This window comes from Ovis canadensis, chromosome 21 (assembly GCF_042477335.2).
Source record: "Ovis canadensis isolate MfBH-ARS-UI-01 breed Bighorn chromosome 21, ARS-UI_OviCan_v2, whole genome shotgun sequence".
NCBI classification, from domain to species: domain Eukaryota; kingdom Metazoa; phylum Chordata; class Mammalia; order Artiodactyla; family Bovidae; genus Ovis; species Ovis canadensis.
In genome coordinates, this window is record NC_091265.1 from 36748384 (window position 1) to 36775472 (window position 27089).

A 27089-nucleotide genomic window follows, 5' to 3' on the forward strand; every position below is an offset into this window, starting at 1 on the left:
TTAATGTGAGATGGGAGTGGATCAAAGAGATGCAAATGGTGGACTGTAGTGGACCAGGCTTGTGGCTATTCTCAGAGAACGATTCCTCAGTGTAAGATGGAGTGAATCAGAGAGACCCAAGTGGTGGGCTACAGTGGACCAGGCCTGTGGCAGTCCTTGAGCAACAGCTCTTCAGCTGCCCTAGTGACATTTTCACAAACAGAGATCTGAAAGTGCCCAAGTTTTCACTAATCTGGAGATGCTCTAGTGCAAAGGTAATAAAGCTTAGTTCAAGCATCCCCAGCTGGGGCTAAATCTGAGCAAAACTTCCCTCCGGAGGTCCCCAGTATGGTGAAGCTGAGGCTAAGAATTTGCTTGAAATAACACTTGTGCTTAGATTCCTCTTCCCTGACTTCTGAATCCAACCCTTTGATCACCATTTGACAAGAAAACACTATGCAGCCTAGTATTTAGCAAAAGTGTGGAGAATGTATTGGAAGAATCGGAAGAGATTGATTAAAAAGGAAGCTAGTGAAGAAGCTATTTTGAATGCTTTTGAAACCAACGCTAAAGAATTTGGTGTATATCCAGGACCAAACTATGACAGTTTTTCAAGAAGATGGTTTATGTATCATCACATAATAGATATCTTAACCCAAAGTATAGCTCACTTAAACTATCTATATGCTTCCTAAAAAGTAATATCTAATCTCTGAGTTGAATTGAATGATCCTGGCTAACCTTGACATTCAGTTTAGTTCAGTTCAGTCGTTCAGTCGTGTCCGACTCTTTGTGACCCCATGAATCACAGCATGCCAGGCCTCCCTGTCCATCACCAACCCCCGAGTCCACCCAAACCCATGTTCATTGAGTCAGTGATGCCATCTAGCCATCTCATCATCTGTCGTCCCCTTCTCCTCCTGCTCCTAATCCCAAAGCATCAGAGTCTTTTCAAATGAGTCAACTCTTCACATGAGGTGGCCAAAGTACTGGAGCTTCAGCTTTAGCATCATTCCTTCCAAAGCAATCCCAGGGCTGATCTCCTTCAGAATGGACTGGTTGGATCTCCTTGCAGTCCAAGGGACTCTCAAGAGTCTTCAACACCACAGTTCTAAAGCATCAATTCTTCGGCGCTCTGCCTTCTTCACAGTCCAACTCTCACATCCATACATGACCACAGGAAAAACCATAGCCTTGACTAGACGGACCTTAGTCGGCAAAGTAATGTCTCTGCTTTTGAACATGCTATCTAGGTTGCTCATAACTTTTCTTCCAAGGAGTAAGTGTCTTTTAATTTCATGGCTGCAGTCACCATCTGCAGTGATTTTGGAGCCCCCCAAAATAAAGTCTGACACTGTTTCCACTGTTTCTCCATCTATTTCCCATGAAGTGATGGGACTGGATGCCATGATCTTCGTTTTCTGAATGTTGAGCTTTAAACCTTGACATTAACCTGTAGATATTTGCCGATATACCCCTCCTTCAGTGTACATGCCTCTAAACATGAAGAGGGCCTTCTCCATTAACAATGAAAAATAATCTCATTACCAAGAGGTCTTTTGAGTTTCAGGTTGCACTGAGCTGTAGTCTCAGAATCACACTTTGAACCATGTCTCTGAATTGATGTTATACCTGTCTGGGGGCTAAAACTTGTAGCCAGGGATATTTTATATACAGTGGACTGCATAAGGTATGTCTCTCTTCACTACTTAAAGTGTAATCATTTTTACACATTTCACTTAAAAATCGGTTCCAAAAAAAAAAAAAATTGGTTCCATTGTCAGAAAGCAACAACTGCTTTAACTTATATACATATTATGAAGAATATGATTAAGCATATGATATTAAAAAAACAGATAAACTTAAGGAGTTATTCACCAGACTCTTTGTTATTCACAAACCTTAAATGACCAGGAAAGAAAGAAACTTAAGTAAGGGAGGAAAGAAAGCAATGGGTTGGGGTTGAGGGGTGGGATTGCAGCATCATTGTCTTTTTCTTTGCAGTAGAAAGGTCAGGGACCTGAGAGTTATAAAGTTGACTTTCTGGTGCTTGCTAGTCAGATTTTTACTAAGCAGTGTAACCTTTATAAAGCCTTCATTTTCTCTGTGTTTCATGGTTTGTTTTTCTCTTCTGAGAAAATTATCTAATTATCTGTCTTGAATAATTAATTTGATGTCTGTGAGGAAAGAAAAATAATAAATGTTAGCAGGGTTTGAAACGGTAATGAAAATATAACATATGGAATAGTAATAGCTATTGTCTTACCTGACAGATTCAACTAAAAGAAAAAAATATATTAACAAATGGGTAAGATCCCATCCAAACTTGTGTCATCATCACAAATATTAGCTAAAGTAATGCAGTAATTCTTTTAAATTATACTTTCAGTAAATATTTTATTACTTTCCTCTTCTGGTCTGATTTCTTTATTAATTTCTCCTCTTCTCTGACTTTACATTCAGATTAATGAAGGAAAATAAATGTTTAAAGAAAACACCCCCAATTTGTATAAATACTCTTAATATCCAAAAGCAAATAACTATCTAAACCTAATAAATATGATAACAAATCTAAGAAATATAATTTTAGATGAAAATCAAGAGACATCATAAAATATTGATATATCTGCATTACAGTTATATAGGAATTACAGTTGTATCAATAATACAGATGTTGTATCCATTTGCATAATAATTAAAATCTTTTCACTGCCAAAAGGAGTTGAAGGTCTTCTTGATAGAATAACTCAAATGTATTAATATTTTAAAATAACATATCAAATACATTATTTAGTAATAAATAATTAGGTGCTTTATTATTAGCTGATGACTCTGTCAATGGGAATACTTAAAGGAATATTTGTCTCAAGTAGATTGTCACTGAATACTGTATCCATGTTTTTAATCTTTTATACACACTAATTTCTTTCTCATTCTTTTGCCTCTCTTTCAAATACAGTTTCTACAAAACTTTCCTGGTTAACAGGCCCCTTTGCAGAGAACAAATTGTCTACCAGAGATATAATTTTGCTTTAAGGTTCTTCATAGAAAACAAAGTCTGAGGGCGGGGCTCTCAGTGGCCACTTCCTAGATAGCACATCTGTGATGTTTGATTCAAATATAAAGAGCAGAGCAGAGATGCAAATCCAGGTCTTTCTCATTCTAGAATTTTCCTTTCTTAACCGCTGGGTTGCTGTGTGCTTTGTGTTGTGTGCTCAGTCGCTCGGTCATATCCGATTCTTTACAGCCCCATGAACTGTAGCCTGTCAGGCTCCTCTGCCCATGGAGTTTCCCATGCAAGAGTACTGAAGCGGGTTGTCATTTCCTATTCCAGGGCATCTTGCCAACCCAGGGTTCAAACCCACTCACCTTTCTTGCCTCTCCTGTATTGGCAGGCAGATTCCTGCTGACCCACCTGGGAAACCCACTGTGCAGTTTAGATGGTGGTATCAAATAGCAAACTAGTTGTGGTGCCACACCCTGTGCAACTTCCAAGGTCTGTGCACTTTTCCATGCTGTTCTCAGCCTGGGATGTCTTTTAAAACCCCCTCTACTCCATAAGCTCCCACTTGTTTCTGAAACTGAGTATATAAACCGTTCTCTCCAGGAAGCCTCTTCTGGTCCCATTTTTTTTTTTTTAAGAAATTCACTGAACGTATTTTTATTAAGCACCTACTATGTATACCAGACACAGATCCAGACACTGACAATACAGCTTAAGACAAAGCAGACAAAAATCCCTGCCCTTAGGAAGTTCCTGGAGCTTAACTTCTAGTAAAATCAAGAGAGAAAAACTAATCCATGGAGAAAATGACTAAGTTATAAACTGAAGAATAATTACTTTGAAAACTAATGGAAGGGATTCCCTTAATAAGTTTGAGTCAGAAAGAAACAGCAAAATCTATAAGGAGTCACCAGCCAAAAAAGAACCTTTCTGAGCACCCTGAACCTTGTTAGAGAAAGCAAGGGCTCTCTGTCTCCCTTTTACCACAGTCTTAAGACACACTGCTCTGAGGGGAAGGAAACACAGGACCTTTAAAGTCCATTCCCAAACCAATGGCAGGTCCAACCAGAGTAAAGCAATGGTTTTGCAGTCTGTTTCAAAAATCAGGACAATAGTCACTCAAATATGAAACTTTCACCATATGTTTTCACATACCACAAAATATACCTTTGTGTTTTTGTTAACTACAACAGCGATATACTCTAAGTTAGAGAATATACCCTACTTATCTTTTTCCAGTAGTAAGTAATCAGTGAGTGCATGCTAAGCCACTTCAGTCATGTTCTACTTTTTATGACCCAATGGACTGTAGCCCGCCAGATCCTCTGTCCATGGGATCCTCTAAGCAAGAATACTGGAATGGGTTGTCGTTTCCTCTTCCAGGGGATCTTCTCCACCCAGGGATTGAACTTTGTTTCTTATGTCTCCTGCATTGGCAGACATGTTCTTTGTTACTAGTGCCACCTGGGAAGCCCAATCACTCAATAAAATTCCATTGCTCAGTCATGTCCAACTCTTTGCGACCCCATGAACCGCAGCATGCCAGGCTTCCCTGCCCACCACCAACTCCTGGAGCTTGCTCAAACTCATGTCTATCAAATCAGTGATGCCATCCAACCGTCTCATCCTCTGTTGTCCCCTTCTCCTGCCCTCAATCTTTCCCAGCATCAGGATCTTTTCAAATGAGTCAGTTCTTCCCATCAGGTGGCCAAAGTATTGGAGTTTCAGGTTCAACATCAATGCTTCCAATGAATATTCAGGACTGATTTCCTTTAGGATTGACTGGTTTGATCTCCTTGCAGTCCAAGGGACTCTCATGAGTCAGCTCCAGCACCACAGTTTAAAAGCATCAGTTCTACAGAGCTCAGCTTTCTTTCTAGTCCAACTCCCACATCCATACATGACTACTGGGAAAACCATAGCTTTGCCTAGATGGACCTTTGTTGGCAAAGTAATGTCTCTGCTTTTTAATATTCTGTCTAGCTTGGTCATAGCTTTTCTTCTAAGGAGTAAGAGTCTTTTAATTTTATGGCTCATGGCTGCAATCACCATCTTCAGTGATTTTGGAGCCCCCCAAAATAAAGTCTGTCACTGTTTCCATTGGTTCCCCATCTATTTGCCATGAATGAATGGGACCGGATACCATGATCTTAGTTTGCTGAATGTTGAGCTTTAAGCCAGCCTTTTCACTCTCACTTTCATCAAGAGGCTCTTTAGTTCTTCTTCACTTTCTGCTATAAGGGTGGTGTCATCTGCATATCTGAGGTTATTGATATTTCTCCTGGCACTCTTGATTCCAGCTTGTGCTTCATCCAGCCCAGCATTTCACATGTTGTAGTCTGTATATAAGTCAAATAATCACGGTGAAAATATATAGCCTTGATGTACTCCTTTCCCACTTTGGAACCAATCTTTTGGTCCATGCCCCGTTCTAATCGTTGCATCTTGACCTGCATACAGATTTCTCAGGAGGCAGGTAAGGTGGTCTGGTATTCCCATGTTTTGAAGAATTTTCCACAGTTTGTTGTGATCCACACAGTCAAAGACTTTGGCATAGTCAATAAAGCAGAAGTAGATGTTTTTCTGGAACTTTCTTGCTTTTCTGATGGTCCAATGGATATTGGCAATTTGATCTCTGGTTCCTCTGCCTTTTCTAAATTCAGCTTCAACATCTGGAGGTTCAAAGTTCATGTACTTTTGCAGCCTGGCTTAGGAGAATTTTGAGCATTACTTTACTAGTGTGTGAGATGAGTGCAATTGTGCAGTAGTTTGAGCATTCTTTGGCATTGCCTTTCTTTGGGACTGCAATGAAAACTGATCTTTTCCAGTCCTGTGCCCACTGCTGAGTTTTCCAAATTTGCTGGTATACTGAGTGCAGCAATTTAACAGCATCATCTTTTGGGATTTGAAGTAGCTCAATTGGAATTCCTCTGGAATTCATTATGTTATAGAACTTTACAGAAATACACAGAAGAACTATACAGAAAAGATCTTTATGACCCAGATAACCATGATGGTGTGATCACTAACCTAGAGCCAGACATCCTGGAATACAAAGTCAAGCGGGCCTTAGGAAGCATCACTATGAGCAAAGCTAGTGGAGGTAATGAAATTCCCGCTGAGCTGTTTCGAAGGGATCAGAATTAAATAATCATACATGCTATTAACACATGTGATTAAATTCTGATGTGATAAATTTCTCTCCTTTGGCTGCAGTGTCTTCTCCATTTCTAAGGTCTGAATAATGCCCTACCTTAGAGAGTTTAAAGTTCCATAAGATAATGACAACAGGATTACAAAGACTGCTTTTCCATGTAACTTTTGCATTTTTAATAGTTATGTTCATATGGATTTCTATCTTTTTATTATTTTCCCGCATCAGATCAATTCACCTCTGAATGACCCGGCTGCTTTTCTTCAAGTCTTCTACAATTGTCAAAGCAGTCATTGTAAATTTCCTTACATTCAAGTTTGTTTTAAATCTGTGCAGTTCCACTTTTTCCACATGTACAGTGGTTGCTTTTCATAAGCTATTTTAAACATCTTTTCTAGTTTGACAATGCAGTTCATTTTTTTAATTAAACTATAAATATGACAATTTCTCTTTTTACCAGTCCTTTTAATCTTAAAATATCTCCCTGCGTATTTTGTTCACTAAAGTGTAAAACTCATTTTTCCCAATCTTAAAGGTAATGGCAACCCACTCCGGTGTTCTTGCCTGGAGAATCCCACGGACGGGGGAGCCTGGTGGGCTGCCGTCTATGGGGTTGCACAGGGTCGGACACGACTGAAGCGACGCAGCAGCAGCAAAGGTAATTACAGAATCAGACTGGGGCTTCCCAGGTGGTTCTAGTAGCAAAAAATCTGCCTGCTAATACAGGAGATGTGAGATGTGAGTTCAATCCCTGGGTCAGAAAGATCCCCTGAGGAGGGCAAGGCAACCCATTCTATGGACAGAGGAGCCTGGCAGGCTACAGTCCGTAGGGTCACAAGGGGTCAGACATGACTGAATTGGCTCTGCACAGTATAGCACATAGAATCAAATTAATCTCTTCAAATCTTAAAATCCTTTATCTGTCCTGTGATATCTAATAGACTAAGTCCAAAAGCATATGCTTAATATGCAATTCTTTCTCCTGTCTTGACTTAATCTCCTTGTTTAGCTTTAACTTATTCCACTTACAGACATCTACCACATACAAGAATCAAAAAGGTTCTATTTCTAACTCCCCAATTCAGTATGATTTCCCTTATTGCTGCATTTCTTAGTGGGTCTACTCTTATATGGGACATCCTGTTATCATTTCTTCTTCTTGTAATCCATATCATTCTTCAAGATTGAAATCAGCTTCTTCATGTAAAGTCTTATCACCAAAAGATGATATTAATTGCCCCCCTCCCAAACTGCTGCCATTTTGGTCTCTTCTGCTCATTATATTCTGCCTATAATTTGTAAAGATGCTCTATCTCTGTCTTTAAACAAACTTCAATAAATGTTCACCAGAAAAGCCCACTTAGGTTAGAAACAGTATTTTTAAAGTTGGGGTGGTATTTTAATGCACTTATGGCTAGAGTGATTGGTAGTGCTAGATGAAGTGAATGACCTTTAAAGATTTTTAGACTGGATAATATTTGAACACCAAAATATGTTTGTTATAAGGAAGGAAAAAAAAAAATCCAGGTAGAGGAAATAGGACATAGAGGGAGGAAAGCTTGGTGCTTATTTAAAGAATATTGAGTGTTCTTGTTTTGCTGGGACAACCTGTGTTTTTGGCTACAGTTAGCCTAACAATGTTAAACTCCATCTTTCTTCACTCAGAACTTCCTGAAGAGCTCCCAAGTGCATGCAGTGTCCAAAGCGCTCTTCATTGCCAAAGGGACAGACCCACGGTTGCCTTGCCCGCTGAGCTAAGCTCCTCTGTGGGAGATTCATTTGGAATTTTCCCCTTTGTCTGTCAGGTGTTGTTCCTGTGGTGTGTGCATCTGCCTCTGATCCCATTTTGCTTAAGATTATTTAATTGCTCCACATGCTGGGAGTGTTTATTTATTCACCCACCAGACACCTGTGCCTCTTTGAGGCTGTCTTTTTGATTCGTTTATAAATAGAAAACAGAAAATCCCATTGAGGGTGAAACCCATTTTATGTCCAGTGGAAATGTTTAGCAATCACAGTAGAAAGCACATTGTTTTAATTTCACAGTCCACCGGAAACATTAGGTCATTAACAGTAGTCTAATTAAGGAAAAGGAAAGAGACGTGATTTGGGATTGAGGGTGCCGCTAACTCCAGTCAGCCTGCAGTAGTAGAGCCCATAGATCCTTCACTGTTAAGCACAAATCAGGCCTCTGCTTAATCTCTTTCTATGCCTGAACCTATTAGGTTTTTACTTCTCTCTCTCCCTTCCGTGTCACAGAAAATATAATTGTTTCCTGATTGGAGAATATGGGTCAATTTTATATTTCACATCAGTTTTGTGTCTTGAGAATTGAGGGGAATGAGAAAGAAACATTACATTCATTCTTTACCTTTTGCTCTCCTTCCTTAAACATTTACCATGTGTGAGGCATGAGTGTGATATAGCATCTGAGTGTCATTTTAGTTTCGAGATCTACTTCTAAAGAAGCTATTGACAGCAGTGTGATAATTGCAGGCACATAGTCATGTATAAAATCTTTGAGGAGATGAGAAGATGGTTGGGAAAGACTTCCTATAAAAGATGAATATTTAAGTTAGGTTCTCCATTTTGATTTTTATAATATATTAAATTTATGAAAGAACATATATATTATATTTTTCTGTGACTATATCTCCATGAAGAGGAAATTAAAGTATTAACAGTAATAATGATGACTGACATAATTTCCTATTTACCTGGCACAATTCTATTTACCTTGGGTGAATTAATTTATTTAGTCCTCACAGCAATGCTACAAAGTAGGTATTATTTTATCACTTCCATCTTGCAGATGAGAAATTAGAGGCTCAGGGAGGTAGAATAATTTTCCCAAAACATCACCAACAAAATTAAATATAAGAATCAGAATACAAACTCAAGTAATCTGATTGCTATGCCTTTGATTTTTAACAATTTCATGAAATATGGAAGCAAGAATCTTTGGAAAAAAAGAAAAGATTGCAGAAACATGTAATATTAGGGTGCAGTCAGAAGACAAATCACACCAGTAATTTGAGCAAGGAGATATTCACATAAATAGCCATTAAGAGGGGATTCATTTGGAAGGGAGGTAAAGAGACCTCTGAAGAATGCCCTGGAATGGCAGATATAGGGAGAGCCACTACATTTAGAACTATATGAGAGAATCTAAGGAAAAAACAGATTAGGAAAGAGGTTTACCCTGTACCACGTCTATATATGTATTTACCTCATTGGAGAGGTTGCATCTGAGGGCTAGTGGACAGTAGGGAAATTCTCTGAGATGCATGCAAATCTCACTGTGAAGGTGCCTTCTTTGCTGCAGGTACAACTTTCTGGGGTCTTATAGGATCTCTCATACACTACTAGTCAAGAAGCTATAAGAAAAGCTCCAGACCAGTAAAGAAATTCCTTTTTCTTGCAAAGACTCTTCAGGAGCTCAGTACTAATGACAGTTATCAAAACAGAAATATTTCGAATCCAGGTGCAGCACCATGAAACAGGGCAAAAATAAGTGGGTTTTGAGCTGAACATTAGAAAGTTGATGGCTGATGTAGAATGAAGATTTTTAGAAGCTCACACCATGTAAAAATATAGTGTCCAACTCTATGCTATTGAAAATGAAACAATTATGTATTATTTAAAAGTTAATGTCATAGAGCAAAGCTTTGAATTTCTTTTAATGCCTAGATTAGTATGTTCACATGCATACATACCAATTAGCACATTATTTCAAAAAATTTGTTTTGTGCTCACAATTCAATGACAAGCGTATGTTTTACTTTTTCTGTTGGAAAATCTAGTAATGCAAGCATTTTTCTCCAATTTCAGAGTTTAGAATATAAAGATGTAATACTTGTAAAACATTCCTCCAGTTCCTTTTTTTTTTTTTCCTTTTTCAGATCTAAGAGGATTTTCTATATCAACCTTAAAGTTTGAGCTAGATTTAAATGTTCTCTTTCCTATGTCACAATGTGACTATTCTAAAATGGAATTCCAGGACATTCTTTAGTATTTGTATATATGTTGTCCTTCTCAATGGTATTAAAAGTGGGGTACATGGGTTGTTTGTCTTTATTCCATCTCCTTAAAGCCAATTCAGAAAGGCTAAAAAAATGTTTAAAAAATATTTAAAAACATATTGCAGCTTGACCTTATCTACTCCATAGAACCTTAATATCTCTCCAATAATAACTCCCCGAATCTAAAGAAACAAATTCACAAAAGCAATAGACGCACAAGCATAGAAACACAATTTGTCTCTATTTTATAATAGATGACTTAGTCTTCGATTAGGAAAGTTTAGTTTTTGAAATTAGAAAACCTTTGAGCTTCTTTGTCATTTTGAAGGCTATCATTGATCTTTGTTATTTTTCAATATAAGGGAGAAAGTGTAATTATAGTAAATACATGGTCTATATTTACTGTAAGAAGAATAGGAAAACTATGAATGTTTTTGTCCAAAGAATAGTCGTTATTGTTTTAGATTTCTGCAGATATTTTAACGTTTTAAAAGAAGGGATGGTTGGAATTAATAACTATTGACTTTTTTTTCTAGCTCAATATCTGATTCTACAATGGAGAAATGAGATAACGGAGTTTTTCAAACAAGATAATGTAACCTAATTGTTAATACTTCGGTTCTTCAACAGCTTTTGAGAGGATTTGGGACACTGAAGAAATACATCTGTGAGATTTATTTTAACATCTCTGTGAAAATATAGAAGAAAGTGAATAAAATAGTACAAACTTTTAATTTTGGAAATTGAATACAATTTTATTTCTCAATATTAAAATGATAATCTGCAGGGTTAGAATTGCATTTTAATGTTCAGAAATCTCTTCCATATTTGGAAATGTGGTGTGCACTAAGCAGACGATGGGCTTTTGAAAAGTTCTTTTTCATCTAATACTTAAGCATTTAATTTAAACTCAGTGAATTATTTTATAATAAAAGCAAACTTTTGGAACAAAGAGCATATATTACATTTTACAGAGGAAGGGATTACAACTCAGACTAAATGAACTCAGATGGCAAATCATAATTAATACTCAAACCCAGGATGATTGAGTCCAAATTATAGTTTTCCCATCAAACTGGCTCTCAAGTCTGATTTTTAAGAAAATTTCTTAAACATGCTGCTGCTGCTGCTGCTGTCGCTTCAGTCGTGTCCGACTCTGCGACCCCATAGACGGCAGCCCACCAGGCTCCCCTGTCGCTGGGATTGTCCAGGCAAGAACACTGGAGTGGGTTGCTATTTCCTCCTCCAGTACATGAAAGTGAAAAGTGAAAGTGAAGTCGCTCAGTCATGTCCGACCCAGCGACCCCATGGACTGCAGCCTTCCAGGCTCCTCCGTCCATGGGATTTTCCAGGCAAGAGTACTGGAGCGGGGTGCCATTGCCTTCTCCATCTTAAACATGAAATCAACATAACTTCTTTTGTGTGTATGGATCTCAAAATCTCTAAGAAGTAGATCCTCAGCTTGTCTAAGAACAAGAGGAAATAGTGTGTGCAAGTGTGCTAAATTGCTTCAGTCATGTCCTATTCTTTGTGGTTTTTTTTTTTTTTGCTTTTATTTTATTTTTTTAAGTTTTTTATTTTTTTAATTTTAAAATCTTTAATTCTTACATGTGTTTGTAATCCCATGGACTGTAGCCTGCCAGGCTCTCCTGTCCTTGGGATTCTCCAGGCAAGAATACTGGAGTGGGTTGCCATGCCCTCCTCCAGGGGATCTTCCAGACCTAAGGAGCAAACCCATGTCTCATGTCTCCTGTATTGTCAGGCAGATTCTTTACCACTAGCGCCACCTGGGAAGCCTAAAAATATTCAATACAAGACTGAAATGCTTCCATGGGCCCTGAAATGTCTAATATTACACCCATAATTGTGGTTGGAAGGGCTCCTCTGGTGGCTCAGTCAGTAAAGAATCCGCCTGTGATGCAGGAAACCTGAGTCCAACCCCTGGGTTAGGAAGATCCCTTGGAGGAGGGCATGGCAACCCATTCCAGTATTCTTGCCTGTAGAATCCCCATAGACAGAGGAGCCAGGGGGCTGCAGTCCATGGTGTTGCAAAGAGTCAGACACGCCTGAGCGACTAAGCACAGCACAATTGTGGCAAAGGACAGATTAATTCTAATGAAATACATGACTATGAATCAGCATTCTAGGAGATTTAACTTCACTCCATATCATTCACTGGTGAGCTTCAAGATCCAGAAATTTATTTTATAATAAGATTGGTAATTTTTAATGTTCAGGAATCTGTATTTGGGCTTCCTTGGTGGCCCAGACGATGAAGAATCTGCTTGCAATAGAGATGACCTGGTTTCAATCCCTGGTCAGGAATATCTCTTGGAGTATGGGATGGCAACCCACTTCAGTATTTTCACCTGGAAAATTCCATGGACAGAGGAGCCTGGCAGGCTACAGTCCACATGGTAGCAAAGAGTCAGGTACAACTGAGCAACTAACACTTTCACTTTCAATCTATGCTTGCGATAGACTGGCATAATTTCCATTAAATAATTCTTTGATCTGCCTCATGAATATTTTTACATTGTCATCTAAGAACATTTTATAAAATAAGGTTGAACATTGGATTTTATAACAAACATGCTCTGTTTATTTGAATAAAACAATGCATTTCTATTTAACCAACTGTGTTACATGTGGGAAATAATTTATCTTGAAATTTATCTGTTTTCAGAAGGGTATAACTTCTGCCTTTAGTAGTCTTAATTTGAAAAAAGTTCTGGAATTTCAGTTCAACAGATTCTAAGTCCATTATTTATTCATTTTGGTGCACCATGATCCTAAGCTTTGTTGAATCTGGCTATTCAAAATCACACCCAGTTGATCTGATAAAAAATGAACTGCTTTAATTAAAATTGGGAGATAGCCATAAACAGGAATAGTACTGAAATAATTACTTGGAAGAGCTCTTTCTTTCAAAGAGGGGCATGAATATTGGCCTGAGACTATTCTTGTCAAATGGAAAGAACACATAATATTAGAGATAATTATTTCTAGGACATGGAAAACCGCACATAATTTTTCTTACTTAGCATTTCCTTTTACATTCAACGGAAAACTGTCATGGATTTTGCAGATAAAAGAAATGATTCATTGATCATTTTTTCTTGATATAAGCTATCAGTTCAGCTCAGTTCAGTTGCTCAGTCATGTCCCACTCTTTGTGACCCCATGAATCACAGCACGCCAGGCCTCCCTGTCCATCACCAGCTCCCAGAGTTCACTCAGACTCACGTTCATCGAGTCAGTGATACCATCCAGCCATCTCATCCTCTGTCGTCCCCTTCTCCTCCTGCCTCCAATCCCTCCCAGCATCAGAGTCTTTTCCAATGAGTCAACCCTTAGCATGAGGTGGCCAAAGTACTGGAGTTTCAGCTTTAGCATCAGTCCTTCCAAAGAAATCCCAGGGCTGATCTCCTTCAGAATGGACTGGTTGGATCTCCTTGCAGTCCAAGGGACTCTCAAGAGTCTTCTCCAACACCACAGTTCAAAAGCATCAATTCTTTGGCGCTCAGCTTTCTTCACAGTCCAACTCTCACATCCATACATGACTACCGGAAAAAACCATAGCCTTGACTAGATGGACCTTTGTTGGCAAAGTAATGTCTCTGCTTTTGAATATGCTATCTAGGTTGGTCATAACTTTTCTTCCAAGGAGTAAATGTCTTTTAATTTCATGGCTTCAGTCACCATCTGCAGTGAGATATATATATATATATATTCTATAGTTTTACTCTTTTGCTCTTGGACCTCCCACAGAGCTGCTAATCACCACTTATTTTTTGATAGAAAAGTTAATTATCTAAAATAATTAAAAATTAATTCATGACTTAAATGCATAAACATGATACATATATTTTAAATAATATATTTTATACAACTGTTTTATAGTTTAGCTCTAGAGTGCTGAAACTTTTGAAAATGATAAATATTAAAGATACATTTACAAATAATAGCTTGGTGCTTCTACTTATGAAAGAAATGTATCACTTTATTATCAGACAAAAGTGTACTTGTCATTTACTTATTTTGGAAAAAGTAATATGAGAAATTCAAATTCCCCGAGCAAATGGTATAACACACTGCTGCTGTTGCTACTAATTTGCTTCAGTCGTGTCCGAGTCTGTGCGACCCCAGAGACGGCAGCCTACTAGGCTCCCCCATCCCTGGGATTCTCCAGGCAAGAACACTGGAGTGGGTTGCCATTTCCTTCTCCAATGCATGAAAGTGAAACGTGAACGTGAAGTCACTCAGTCGTATCTGCCTCCTATCGACCCCATGGACTGCGGCCCACCAGGCTCCTCCGTCCATGGGTTTTTCCCGGCAAGAGTACTGGATTGGGGTGCCATTGCCTTCTCTGAAAATCTAAAATATCAAAAATTAAAGTTTACTTTCTACATTCACTAAGATAAAATTTATTTTAATCTGTATAATTCATGCAGAAATTTAAAAAAGAGTATTTATTGAACAGCTTGATACACTGTCTCACAGTGAACACACCTGTGTAATCACTGCTTCAGTCAGGAAGCAGAATTTTATCATTCTAGCAGCAGTCCCTCAAGCCGCTCACACCACCACCTTACTTTCCCTCTTTCCCTGAAGGTAACTACTACTCTGAGTTATAATAGCATAGATTACTTTTACCTGTTCTTAATATTTGCAATGGGATCTCACAGTGTGCATAATCTGTATTTTTTTCACTTAGCATTCTATGTATTTTTCACTCAAAGTAAGACCACTCCATGCTACTTTTTTTCACTGTAGATCTTCACTACCATATAATTATACTACTGTTCTATTTATTAGTGCTGTGTAGAAAAAAAATTCAGTTGCATAAAGCAATAATTTTATTATTCTCAGTCTCTGTGGGACAGGAACATGGACTTGTCATGGTAAGGACAGTTTATTTCTACTCCTCAGGGGTCTAGGGTCTCAGTTGGGATTATCTGAAAGCCAGGGATGATTCAATGGCTGGGACTGGAGCCATTGGAAGCTTCTTCACACATGTCTAGCATTTGATGCTGCTTGTGAGCTAGGACTCCCACTGGGAAATTGGCTGGAACATTTATGTCATCTCCCTGTGTAGTCTATTTGAGATTTTATACAGCAGTATGGTTTAGTTCCAAGAGTGAGTGTCCAGATAAATTAAAGTGAAATCTTGGCATCTTTATGATCTAGCCTCAGAAGTCACATGCATCAGTTCCTCCTTAATCTTACTTCTAAAGACAGTAGCAACAAGAAAAACAGCAAATAAGTTTAAGGTAAATAAATATAGAAAAAAAAAAAACACTACATGAGAGGAGTGGTAAGGTCACATTTCAAGAAGGTCAAATGCACTGGGAGAGGGCTTCCCTTGTGGCTCAGACAGTAAGCAATCCACCTGTAATGCAAGAGGCCCAGGTTCAATCCCTGGATCAGTCCAAGATGCCCTGGAGAAGAGAATGTCTACCCACTCCAGTATGCTTGCCTGGGAAATTCCATGGACAGAGGAGCCTGATGGGCTACAGTCCATGAGGTCGCAAAGAGTCTGACACAGTTGAGTGACTAACAAGTGGAACCAGAGGTTTGTCTGTTTGTTTTCAACTGTTTATTTTATACTGGAGTTTAGTTGACAAACAATGCTGTTAGTTTCAGGTGCACAGCAAAGCAGCTTAACCATACATATGCACTGATCCTCCCCCTTCAAGGTCCCCTTTCATCTAGGTTGTTACACAATAATGAGCAGCATTCCCTGTGCTACACAGCATGTCCATGGAACAGCAGGTATTTTGCAGCCTCCTTTGGAAAATACAACCTGCCATATACTGTATTCAAATATAAGTTAATATAATGAAAACAGAAGAATATATATATATATATATATATATATATATAATCTCCACTAACTATTGATAGACACTTGGTTTATTTCTAGTTTGGGGATATTATGAGTGAAATTATTATGAACACTTCTGTACATGTTATATGATGTTAAATGTATCCATTTTTTTGGTTGAATGTATTCAAGAAATGGTATTGCTTGGTCATAGGTAGTTTCAGGTTGTGTTTTCAAGAAGCAGTGATTGAAACAAATATGCAGACATATTTGATTTATTTAAAGAGTACTTTCCAGGAAAACCTACTGGAAAGTGAGAGAAACAGAATAGGCAAGGTGAAAAGCTAATCTAGAATGTCATCTGAGATAGTCAGGCCTTCCTTGGCCTCATCCACAGGAGAGTCTGAAACTTAAATCACATGTCAGAGTAGTCTTTCTCTAAAGGCTGGAGAGCAATGTAATGTATCAGTTGATCATCATCAGTGAACAGTCTGCTTCATTGTGTCACTTGAGTGTATGTTCCTCGGTTCTTTGTCTCGTCACAACAAAGATTTGGAGTGACGGACATTATAGCCCCCTCAGCGTGTCACAGCTCTCAGGTCTTGGATAGACCGTGTTATAGCTCTCAGGTCTCCAATGGACCATGTTATAGCTTCTTAGACAAATCAGTGTTACAGCTCAGTGTTACAGCTCTTTTTTATTTAGAAGATAGCAGGAAAATCCATCTTCGAGGTGCGAGGGCCCGTCGATCCAAAGACACGAGGAGAAGAGCGCCCCAGCACGTGGGGGTGGGGGGAGGGAGAGAGAGAGAGAGAGATCTAGCTTTGGCTCCTCTATTTATATGCTTATCTCTCCCTGGGCCTGTCCTACGTAAATTGGGCCAGCCAGGAGTGTTGTTTGTTTTACCTGAGGTCCCCACTCAGGTCCTCGGACCTTCTTTTGTTCCATTTTTGGGGCTTTTTCCTTCCTTGTCTCATAGCCACCACCATTTTGGACTCCTTTTCTCTGTTTTACCTACCTAACAATTGAGTATGGTGGTGAAGACTGGGCAGCAATGGGATACCTCTGTCTAGACATGTCTACTGTCAATGGAAAGCAATTCTACAAAGTAAAGGGCAGTTATGAACTGATGGGAACCAAGATTCATGCTAACTGGGGGATGGTACACAACAGAGACCAGAGACATAGGTGGAAATACTAACTGTATTTATCACAGTGCACTCTTTGAACTTGAATCTCCCATTAAGTTAATTGTATCCATTATAGTACTAAATGCTGATTTATCACTGTTCTCTAAAAAATTTACAAATGTTAGGTTAGTAGTAGAACTCAAGATCCTGCTCTTAATTACTTCCTATTATCTGTTATCTTCAATGGCAACCCACTCCAGTACTCTTGCCTGGAAAATCCCGTGGACGGAGGAGCCTGGCAGGCTGCAGTCCATGGGGTTGCTAAGAGTCGGACACAACTGAGCGACTTCACTTTCACTTTCTAGATAATAGATAATAAGGCTCTATTATCTTCTCCTTCCTAACTTAATCATTCTCAACTCCTCTCTGCCACAATTCTTGGCTAGCACTTCTTGTCTAAGGGGCTTGCCTGATGGAGTGACCCAGTTTCTTATCTCTGAAGTGTGGGAGACCTTGATCACCATACACTTATATCACGTTGCTATACTTGTCAATTTACAGTTAAGTTAGACATGGGAGTGAAAAAAGATGCCTTGGTGGATTACATTGACATGTTTCCTCCAATCCCATTTTTTGACAGTAGTCCTATCTTTTCTTGATTATCAAGGCTAATTACCCTTGGCAGGTGTGATAACTTCTTTGATATTAGTGGTGACTTTCTTTTTCTTACCTGCTCGTCTACTGACTCAAAGTTAGTGATGAGGCAATATTCTTAACTTTAAGGGAAATCTTACTCTTCATCTAGTAAAAGTTTTCTTTCATGGGAATCAGAATTTTCTGGCCAAGCGAAAAACATACAAATTCCTGACTCACTGGAAGTGATGGTAAGCCGTGCCACTACCACTTCCACTCCTTGGTCCTTTCACCTATGAACTCTACCTATTGAGTCCAAACTATCATCTAATGGCTGTTTGCTTATAGTCTATAAACACAATCAAGATTGCTTCCTTATTCTTGATGGTGTCATTGTCAAGCTGATGTTTCAGCTGTATCTTTATGAGGCTATCTCACTTCTCTAACAGGCTAGCACCTACTAGTTGAATCAGTATGTGAAAGGACCAGTGAATTCATGACTTTGATCACACCTTCTTTGCTATAAAGGCTCCTTTGTTTTGAAATGATGTTATGTGGGATTTCACGTTGGTGAATCAGATACTATGAGAGTTCATAGAGGGAGGTTTTGGGTGACATCCTCAAGACATGAAAGGCAAGCTAATTCCTGTAGTATATGTTAGCTCTAGTCAGGATTAATGAAACACCTTTATAGGATGGAAAGAGTCTGATGAGATTATTTGACAATAAGTAGCTGGTAGCAAATCCCATGGACAGAGGAGCCTGGTAGGCTGCAGTCCATGGGGTCGCTAGAAGTCGGACACAACTGAGCAACTTCACTTTCACTTGTCACTGTCATGCACTGGAGAAGGAAATGGCAACCCACTCCAGTGTTCTTGCCTGGAGAATCCCAGGGATGGGGGAGCCTGGTGGGCTGCCGTCTCTGGGGTCGCACAGAATCGGACATGACTGAAGCACCTTAGCAGCAGCAATCTTCTAAGTTTAGGGTAGGAAACAGCAACCTCTTCCAGTATTCTTGCCTGAAAAATTCCACAGACAGAGGAGGCTGGAGGGCTAGTCCATGGGTTCTCAAAAGAGTTGGACACAGCTGAGTGTGTACCCATGCATGCATGCTCGTGCACACACACACGCACTCACACACAACACAATCTTCCAGGGAATGGTTCTTCATTGGTGGCTCAGCATTGATGTGTATTGTTGACTAGACAGACATTCAGCTGTTGCCATAGCTAAACTCTCATTGGTGAAAGAGATTCCATCAAACTGGAATTGGGCTCATGTAGTTGGGTTTATGAGTAGCCTTCATCTCTGACACCATGGCTGCTCCATTTGGCAATTCACTGTGCCAAGCTGTAATGCAGTCAAACAGTGGAGAGTCTAAATGACATGACCAATTTGCTAAACTGTTTTCCACTTCTCATAAGTCTCTGAACACACTTTTCTTGGGTCATTTCTCCTTATGATGCCCAAACATGTGCTCTTTGGGAGAACTTTCATACTCCATTGGCTTTCTAGGGTCACCCTAAATGTGACCTTGCTCCAGTAAATTAGAAACCTTCCTTTCACAATAAAATAATTTACTTATAATAATAGACAACTCACTCATACATGTAATATAGATCTTTTATCTCACCCACATTCTTATATTGAACTATTAATTTTTAGTCTATAGTATCATAAGCCCTTATGTGTTGAATACTTATTTTCTAAATGCAACAACGGAAAAAAAAAAAAACAAACAACTTAGTTTGTATGTGTTGTAAATAAATGAGTGTTCTTGTTTTGTTGGAAAATCTTCATATGTAACCATGAACAATAGTGTGCACAATCTCTTTTTTCCCAATGGTCTTTATTTATTTTTAAACATTTTTAAAGATTACTTTCCATTTATAGTTACTATGAAATAATGGCTATATTTGCCACTATATATGAGAAATCCACTAGCCTTCTCTTACACTTAATAGTTTTTACCTTCTATTTGCTGCCAGTATATCTTGATATAGCCAAAAGAAACTAACCAATTATCAAAAACCCGCTATTTTGAACGTTTAAATTTTTTTTCAGAACTTGGTTTTAAATATTATTTCTTTTTTGATTTATATACAGAAGTATTACTATCAAGAGTATATTATTTCTTAATAAGAGGGCTGTGTGGTTGTTATGACTGTTGTGATTTGGCAATAATTACTGATAAATACTGGACCCTGAGAGCTGCAGGTTGGACTGTGGTGCATCTGAGAGTGCAGCAGGGACACTGTAAGAGTATCAGGTACACAGAGCTGTTTCTAAGAGATAGATGGCTCTGGCTACTCTTGTTTCTTATCCTTCTTCACCTGGTACCTTCGTGTCTCTTCCTCTTGGCTTTCATCCCATATAGAAGCTTCCAGTCATCTCACTTCCCAGACTTTACGTTTCCCATGGTATATCCCTCTCTTCACTTGATAACAATGGTCATATGCAGAAATCTAGTCTCATTTCTTCAACACAGTGTTGGTATACATTGTTCTAGAATTTTGAATGACACATCATCCCTGATTTCTGTTCTGCTGTTCTGTCTCCATGCTAAGAGAAGTCTCCACCACTACACAATTCTGATGAAGTATGACAGGATATTTGTGAGCTATTTTGGCCTCCATAGGTTTAATGTCCATTCCACTCACGTAAGCACATGAGAAGTTTATTGCTTAGTGACGTTTCTTGATCTAAAGTACCTGTCACTACTTGTGACGTTGCAGCTCAGATTAAAGGTCAGCCTGTAGCATTGGCTCAAATGGGCCTTGAGGCCCCAGGAGTGGTTCTGTTTCTCACAGCTGCACCTCGGGCTCATCTATCCCAGGTTGGGGCTCTCTTGCCACATACACTGCCTTGCTCGAGGCAAGGCTGTCATTACAGTTTTTCAGTTGAATAAGAGAAAGGAGGTCTCATTTTTCAAAGCATATAATTATACACTCATTTTAAGAACTAGCACTATTATTGGTCCACTGCTTTATTCATATTTATGTTGGATTTTGAAAGCATGCTTATCCAATTTTTGAATTACCATACCCATCTGATATTGTTTAGGGCTAAAAATAATTTGAGTAATGACCACATGAAAGAAGTATTAGACATTACAAAACTGCAAAAAATATATTGCATAAAAATCAGGATCCAAGCAACTAACATTTAGACAATGGAGATCTATGTGATTAAAAAAAATTTGTTACAAAAGTAGTTCAGTATTTTAATGTGTTTTTCATATGACGTATGTCAGACTGTATATAAGATATTGATTTTCATCCCTGCCAGCAAATAGTGAGTGAAATGCTGCCAGTCAGAAAATTGTCTAAAAGAGACTGAAGGCCCTGAGAGTGATAACATGTAATAAATAGTCAACAGAAATGATGTTAAGATTAGGTCGTCTAAAAGGTATAACTTTCAGTGGACCTCTTAGCTATTCTCAAACACTTAAAAGACTTTTACATGCTATAAACAGATGTGAATAATTGTAGACATTGCCAAGGACTTAGACTTCATTATAAAAACTAAAACCATTCAAAAAATAACCCAATCACATAAGGACAAATACTGCATGATTTTGCTTCTATGAAGTATCTCAAATAGTCAGTCTTATAGAAATCACAGAATAGAATGACAGTTACCAGGAACAGGGGAAAAGGAATGGGAAGTTTCTATTCAATGTGTATAGTGTTTCAGTTACACAAGATGAAACATTCTATAGGTCTGCTGTGCAACACTGTGCCTACAAATAATGATACTGTTTTGTATACTTAAACATCCAAAGAGAGTAGATAGGTTGTATTCTTACCATAACAATAAAAAGTAAACAGGGGCTTAAAAAGTGAGTTTTATCAAAAGAAAATAGGTATTTACTATAATGCTCAACGTTTTGAAATCTTTGTTGGCAAGTTCTGTGTAAAGACAAAGGATTGAAACAGTATATCTACCTGTAGTTCCTTCTGGATTCCCACTATACAGTATTTCAAATTATTTTTGAAATGATTTAAGTCCAAAAGGTCAAAGGGAATGAAAAACTAGATAACAGAAACAAAATATTGGAGGAGAAAGATATATAAGATTGTAGAACATAATTTAGATGATTAGAAATTCATTTCAAGAGGACTAATATTCCAGTGATAGGTGTTCTAGGAAAAGAGGACATATGCAAATCATTAGTGAAATAATTCTTTAATTGCAAACTCATAGAATTTATAGTCTGATAGAACCCATATGTCCAGAAAAAACAATGAATTAATGCGGGGGAAGAGGGAGGAGGCCACGGCTTCTGAAGAAACTGAATGAGGTATGGAGAATGAGAGCCAGCAGCTGAAGAGGCGGCTGGGGACTTCTAGCTATTCTCACACCAGTGTCTTCATTGTTGGAGTGATTTGGGCCCAGGAGGACTTATGTTTTGGAGAAGGAACTTCAAACTGCCTTTTTTGGGACTGTTATAACCCTGCATGTTGATGACAGATTTCCTGAGTGATGGTAACCAGATGGGTGTTGGGGTCAGCTTCTTAGCTGTGGCCAGGTGACTAAACAGTGAACCCCTCTGAGTGTCCCTCAATGTGGAGAAACTTTTCATCTTTAACCTAGATGTTTTATCATCAGTGCTGTATAGATGGAGAAGTCTAGCGGCTACTGTAAAAATAAAACTGAAAACCAGAAGCAGGAGGCTTAAATCCAAAGCCTGAAAACATTAGAGATCTCTTGAATTCAGGGAACATTAAGCAATAGGAGCTCATCAAATGCCTTCATACCTACACCGAAACCAAGCTCCACCCAAGGGCCAACAAGTTCCAAAACAAGACACACCACGCAAATTCTCCAGCAACACAGGAACACTCCCCTGAGCTTCAATATACAGGCAGCTCAAAATTATCCCAAAACCTTTGATGTCTCATAACCCATTACGGGTCACTCCACTGCACTCCAGAGAGAAGAAACCCAGCTCCACCCACCAAAACTCCAACACAAGCCTCCCTAACCAGGAAACCTTGACAAGCCACTGATAGAACCCCACCCAAAGTGAGGAAGGTCCATAATAAAGAGAACTCCACAAATTACCAGAATATAAAGAGGCCACCCCAAACGCAGCAATATAACCAAGATGAAGAGACAGAGGAATACTCAGCAGGTAAAGGAACAGGAGAGTTGCCCACCAAACCAAAAACAATGAATTAGTAACAAAACCAAAATAAGCATTTGAAAACAAAGTTAAACCTCAAAAGACACATTAGAATAGCTTTGGACTTCTCAACAGCAATATTACAAGGTAAAAGAGTTTGAAGCCGTACTTTCAAAATTCTGAAAGAAAGTTGCTTCAAACCTAGAATTTTATATTCAGCCAAACCATTATGGGGAGGGAGGTGGGAGGGGGGTTCATGTTTGGGAATGCATGTAAGAATTAAAGATTTTAAAATTAAAAAAAAAAAAAACTAAAAAAAAATAAAAAAATAAAATAAAATAAAAAAATAAAAAAAAGCAGAACAATAAATAGCATCTTCACAGCTAAATGCTCTAAAAAAATGTCATTTAAATGCTTTCCTTAGGAAGATATTGGAGAATACTATCCATGGAAGCCATAAATAAAGGAGCCTCTGGATAAATAAATGGTGCACAATTCAGGAAAGAATAAAAAGGAATTCCAGGATGCCACTGACAGAAATCAAAAGATCACATCTGAGAACCACCTGCTACAGCAACCAGCTTACATTTGATCAGGTCAGAAGTTCTCGGGGAGAATTCTCAAAAAGATAAAATTGATAGTGCATGTGATATGTCTTAATATCCTGAGAGAATATATAAAAAATTGAAAATTTGGAGTTTGGTTACTGTTCATTCTACAGGATATAAGGAAACATTTTAAAGATCATTTTTTAATTTAAGAAGTAAAATGCGATGAAGGAAAGGAGATTGTTACATGTGTTGCCAATGATACAAACATTAAATTTCAAACTAATCTAAATCATGGTATAAGTTTATTGGTAAAATGGGATGATGGGAATTTTATGTTTGTGATGCTTGTGTGTACTTCAGTTTTATGTACCTCACTTTGTATATGTAGGCTTACTGATTCAAGATAGAAAGAGAGATCAATCCTCATCTTTCTCTAGTTGAAATAATAATGCCTAAAGTGAAATAAGTTTGAAAGTTGTCTCTGTATGTGTGTGTATGTAACTTAGGAGATATGGAGGTAAAAGCAAAGTAATAATTTGAAAAAAAATGAAGGGATATTCTGATATATAAAATGAAAAATGTGAGGATAACATGAATAATCATTTCATGAAAATTATTTTAAACTATATATGCTTAGACTCTTCATCAAAATAAAATATGAAAGGAAGTTTTAGAAATGATGTCGTTGTATTGGATTGGCCAGTTTGTTTAGGTTTTTCTGTCCCAGTTTAAGGAAAAACCTAAATGAAGTTTTTGGCCAATCCAGTATTTTTTTAGCCCAAACTCCTGTTTATGCCCCTTCTTATAAAATGTCACTCCAGCTTACTCAGAGTGATGGGAGCATCATGGCAGCATAAGACCTTGCTCTTCTTTTGTCTCTCCTTTTTCACAACTAAAATCTGACATATATCCACATACAAAAGTCCCATACAAAGAGGCCTACTGCATTGTATGCCAAGGAATCTGGGAGCTATGGAAAATAAACTGACTTTGGCTACATGTGCAAAAGTAAATTGCCCTGGTTAATGATGAACACCTTTTTTTTTTTTAATATTCAGATAGTTGAGCAAAGATTACCTTTGGATTTGAGTTATTTTTATTCAGTAAATGGTTTCTCTTCATGAATGAGAGGATGTAAAGAATGTCTGTCTCTATGATAAAATAGTGAATTGGAAAATACTTCAGTGCTTTGATATTTTTCATGATATGATAGTCAAAAGTACTATTCCCTAGTATTTCTGGTCTTACCCTTCATGCATGTAATAAAATCGTACTGTCTGCCTCTTTGAGGTTAGGCATGACCGTGTGACTTATTCTAAGAAATGAAATGTGGGAAGACATGATAAGTGTCTCTTCAGGGTAGGTGCAACTCCAGGTAGTAGTGTGGATAAGAAAAACATGCACTTTTAAAAAAATTGCAATACTCTCACACTAGTGGAACAAACTTTACACATATTTACTCATGAAAGGTAATTTTATTACATGAATTTTTTTGGGGGAGGTTAAAATCCAATAAACATTCTAAAAGTTAAAACTTATTGGGTATTTTCTATTTGCTAGACACTATTTTTTTCATTATAATCCCCTCAAAAACCTTATGTTGTAAGGTAATATTATGATCCCCATTTTACAGAACCCTCCACAGACCATAGACTTTAAAAACTCACCAAAAGTTCATAGACATACTATGCCCCCAAGCCAGAGTTTGAACTCAGGCATCTTGATGACAAAGCAGATACTTAAACTCTATGCTTTAGAGTTTACTCCACTGCAGAAATGTGATTTTTTTAATTTGCTGCATAATCTGAGGATGCTCAATGACATTTCACATTTTTAAAATCATATTGATTCCAAAGAGAATTATATGGATTTTTATATTTATCCATCTTCATGTTATAATTTTTATTTTATTTCCTTTTATCAATTTACTTTTTCTCATAGTAAAGACAGCTTCACAGGTAGCTCAGTAGCAAAGAACCCATCGGCTAAGCACGAGATGCAGGAGACACAGGTTTGATCCCTGGGTCAAGAAGATTACCCTGGAGAAGGAAATGGCAACCCACTCCAGTATTCTTGCCTGAGAAATCTCATGGACATAGGAACCTGGCAGGCTACATTCCATGATCTCAGAAGAGTCAGACACAACTTAGCAATGAAACAACAAGCATGAAGTAGCTCAAATTATCATTAACAGAGTTCTTTCTCTTACAGAGAACTAAAGTTCAAAGCAGTCAAAGAATAAAAATATGTTGACCAGGCCCTTAGGAGATTAGAGTCTCTAAAGGAGAGAAAAACATATATAGGAAAAATTTTCCATTACAAGGTGCAATGGCACAGAGCATAGAAGACATGCCAATTCAAGCCAATGAGGGTAAGAGGTCATGGAAACCAGTCATGTGTATGCATGACCAGGGAAGCCAAGGAAAGGAGCATCCCCAGCCTGGATTTTTTTCATATAGACAAGGAAAAGAAAAGAGTGAAAGGGAGAAAGGACAGAACTCATGAAATAATGCTAAGAAATTCAATTTACTTATAAGATAGAATTCATGAAAACTAAAACTGGGAGATGAGATTGGAAAAGATAAATATGCACTTTAACTACATGCATTTTTGTTTGTCTATTGACAGTACTTCATGGTTCATTTATATTTATTGATGTATTGTTATTTGAGAAAATATCCAGGTTCCCTGCCCTAGAGGAGGGTAGGGCAGGGGCTGGGAGTGGGTGAAGAAATGCAAAGAAGCGCCAATTCTCCCTCACACTGTTTGTAAAGTCATAGACACAAATGCCTTACAAAAAACTAAATGAAATAAAACTAAGGACATTGAAACATTTTTAGTTCCTACATTGCACATGGCACATAGCTCTAGAAGGGAAGAGGAATTGTGTTGAGCTACAAAAGATAGCAAAAGGGTAGAGCCAAGAAGTTGTTTTTGAAAAGTTAATACAGTTATCTAAGACCTTATTTGGAAGTGTGGCCAAATGCTAATATTTGAGTAAATGGCTTCTGTGTCAAATGTTAAAAGTTTAACCTTTTCTCAGCTGTCAGTAAAAGGCAATTGTCAACATGTCATACAGGTAAAAAGCAAATAAGCAAATCAATCAACTTCTAGGTTAGGATCAAGTTCCATTCTGCTTTTTTCTCCTTTGCCAAATAGCAGAAGAAACAAATTTCTTCTACTGGTCATTGCAATTTAGTCTAGAACTTAAAATAATGTTCCCAAGAAAAGTGGCAGTGTTTTAATAAAAATATCTAATTCTATTTTTGTTGCTGGTTTTATTCTTGGTCTAGTACTAAAAGTTAGCTTGCTGTGGACTCAGAGGTATTGACAAGATACAGAGGTAAGCCCATTATATCTTCCCAGGTGGCCTTAGCAGTAAAGAATTCACCTGCCAATGCAGGAGACAAAAAGAACCATTCGATCCCAGAGTTGGGAAAATCCCCAGGAGAAGGAGATGGCAACCCACACTAGTATTCTTGCCTGGAAAATTCCATGGTCAGAGGAGCCTGGTGGGCTAGAGTCCATGGGACCATAGACCGTCAGACACGACTGGACACACACAGAGATAAACCAATGCATTACGCCACACTTATAGCAGAAAAACAAAGAGGAACTAAAAAGCCTCTTGATGAAAGTGAAAGAGGAGAGTGAAAAAGAT

General features: G+C 38.1%; 1 long non-coding RNA gene across 2 annotated transcripts in view; it reads left to right on the forward strand.

Moving 5' to 3' along the window:
* The window catches only part of LOC138426426 (uncharacterized), a 70329-nt gene extending 45612 nt beyond the window's left edge, over window positions 1-24717 (forward strand). Inside the window, exons 2-4 of one of the 2 annotated variants that reach the window (XR_011251644.1) lie at window positions 6673-6795; window positions 10696-10826; window positions 23302-24717. This is a non-coding gene — a long non-coding RNA (uncharacterized lncRNA). Of the gene's footprint in view, window positions 1-6672; window positions 6796-10695; window positions 10903-23301 lie in introns of those variants that run through there. The other variant, XR_011251643.1, reaches the window with a different exon arrangement.
* Window positions 24718-27089: the final 2372 nt, after the last annotated feature.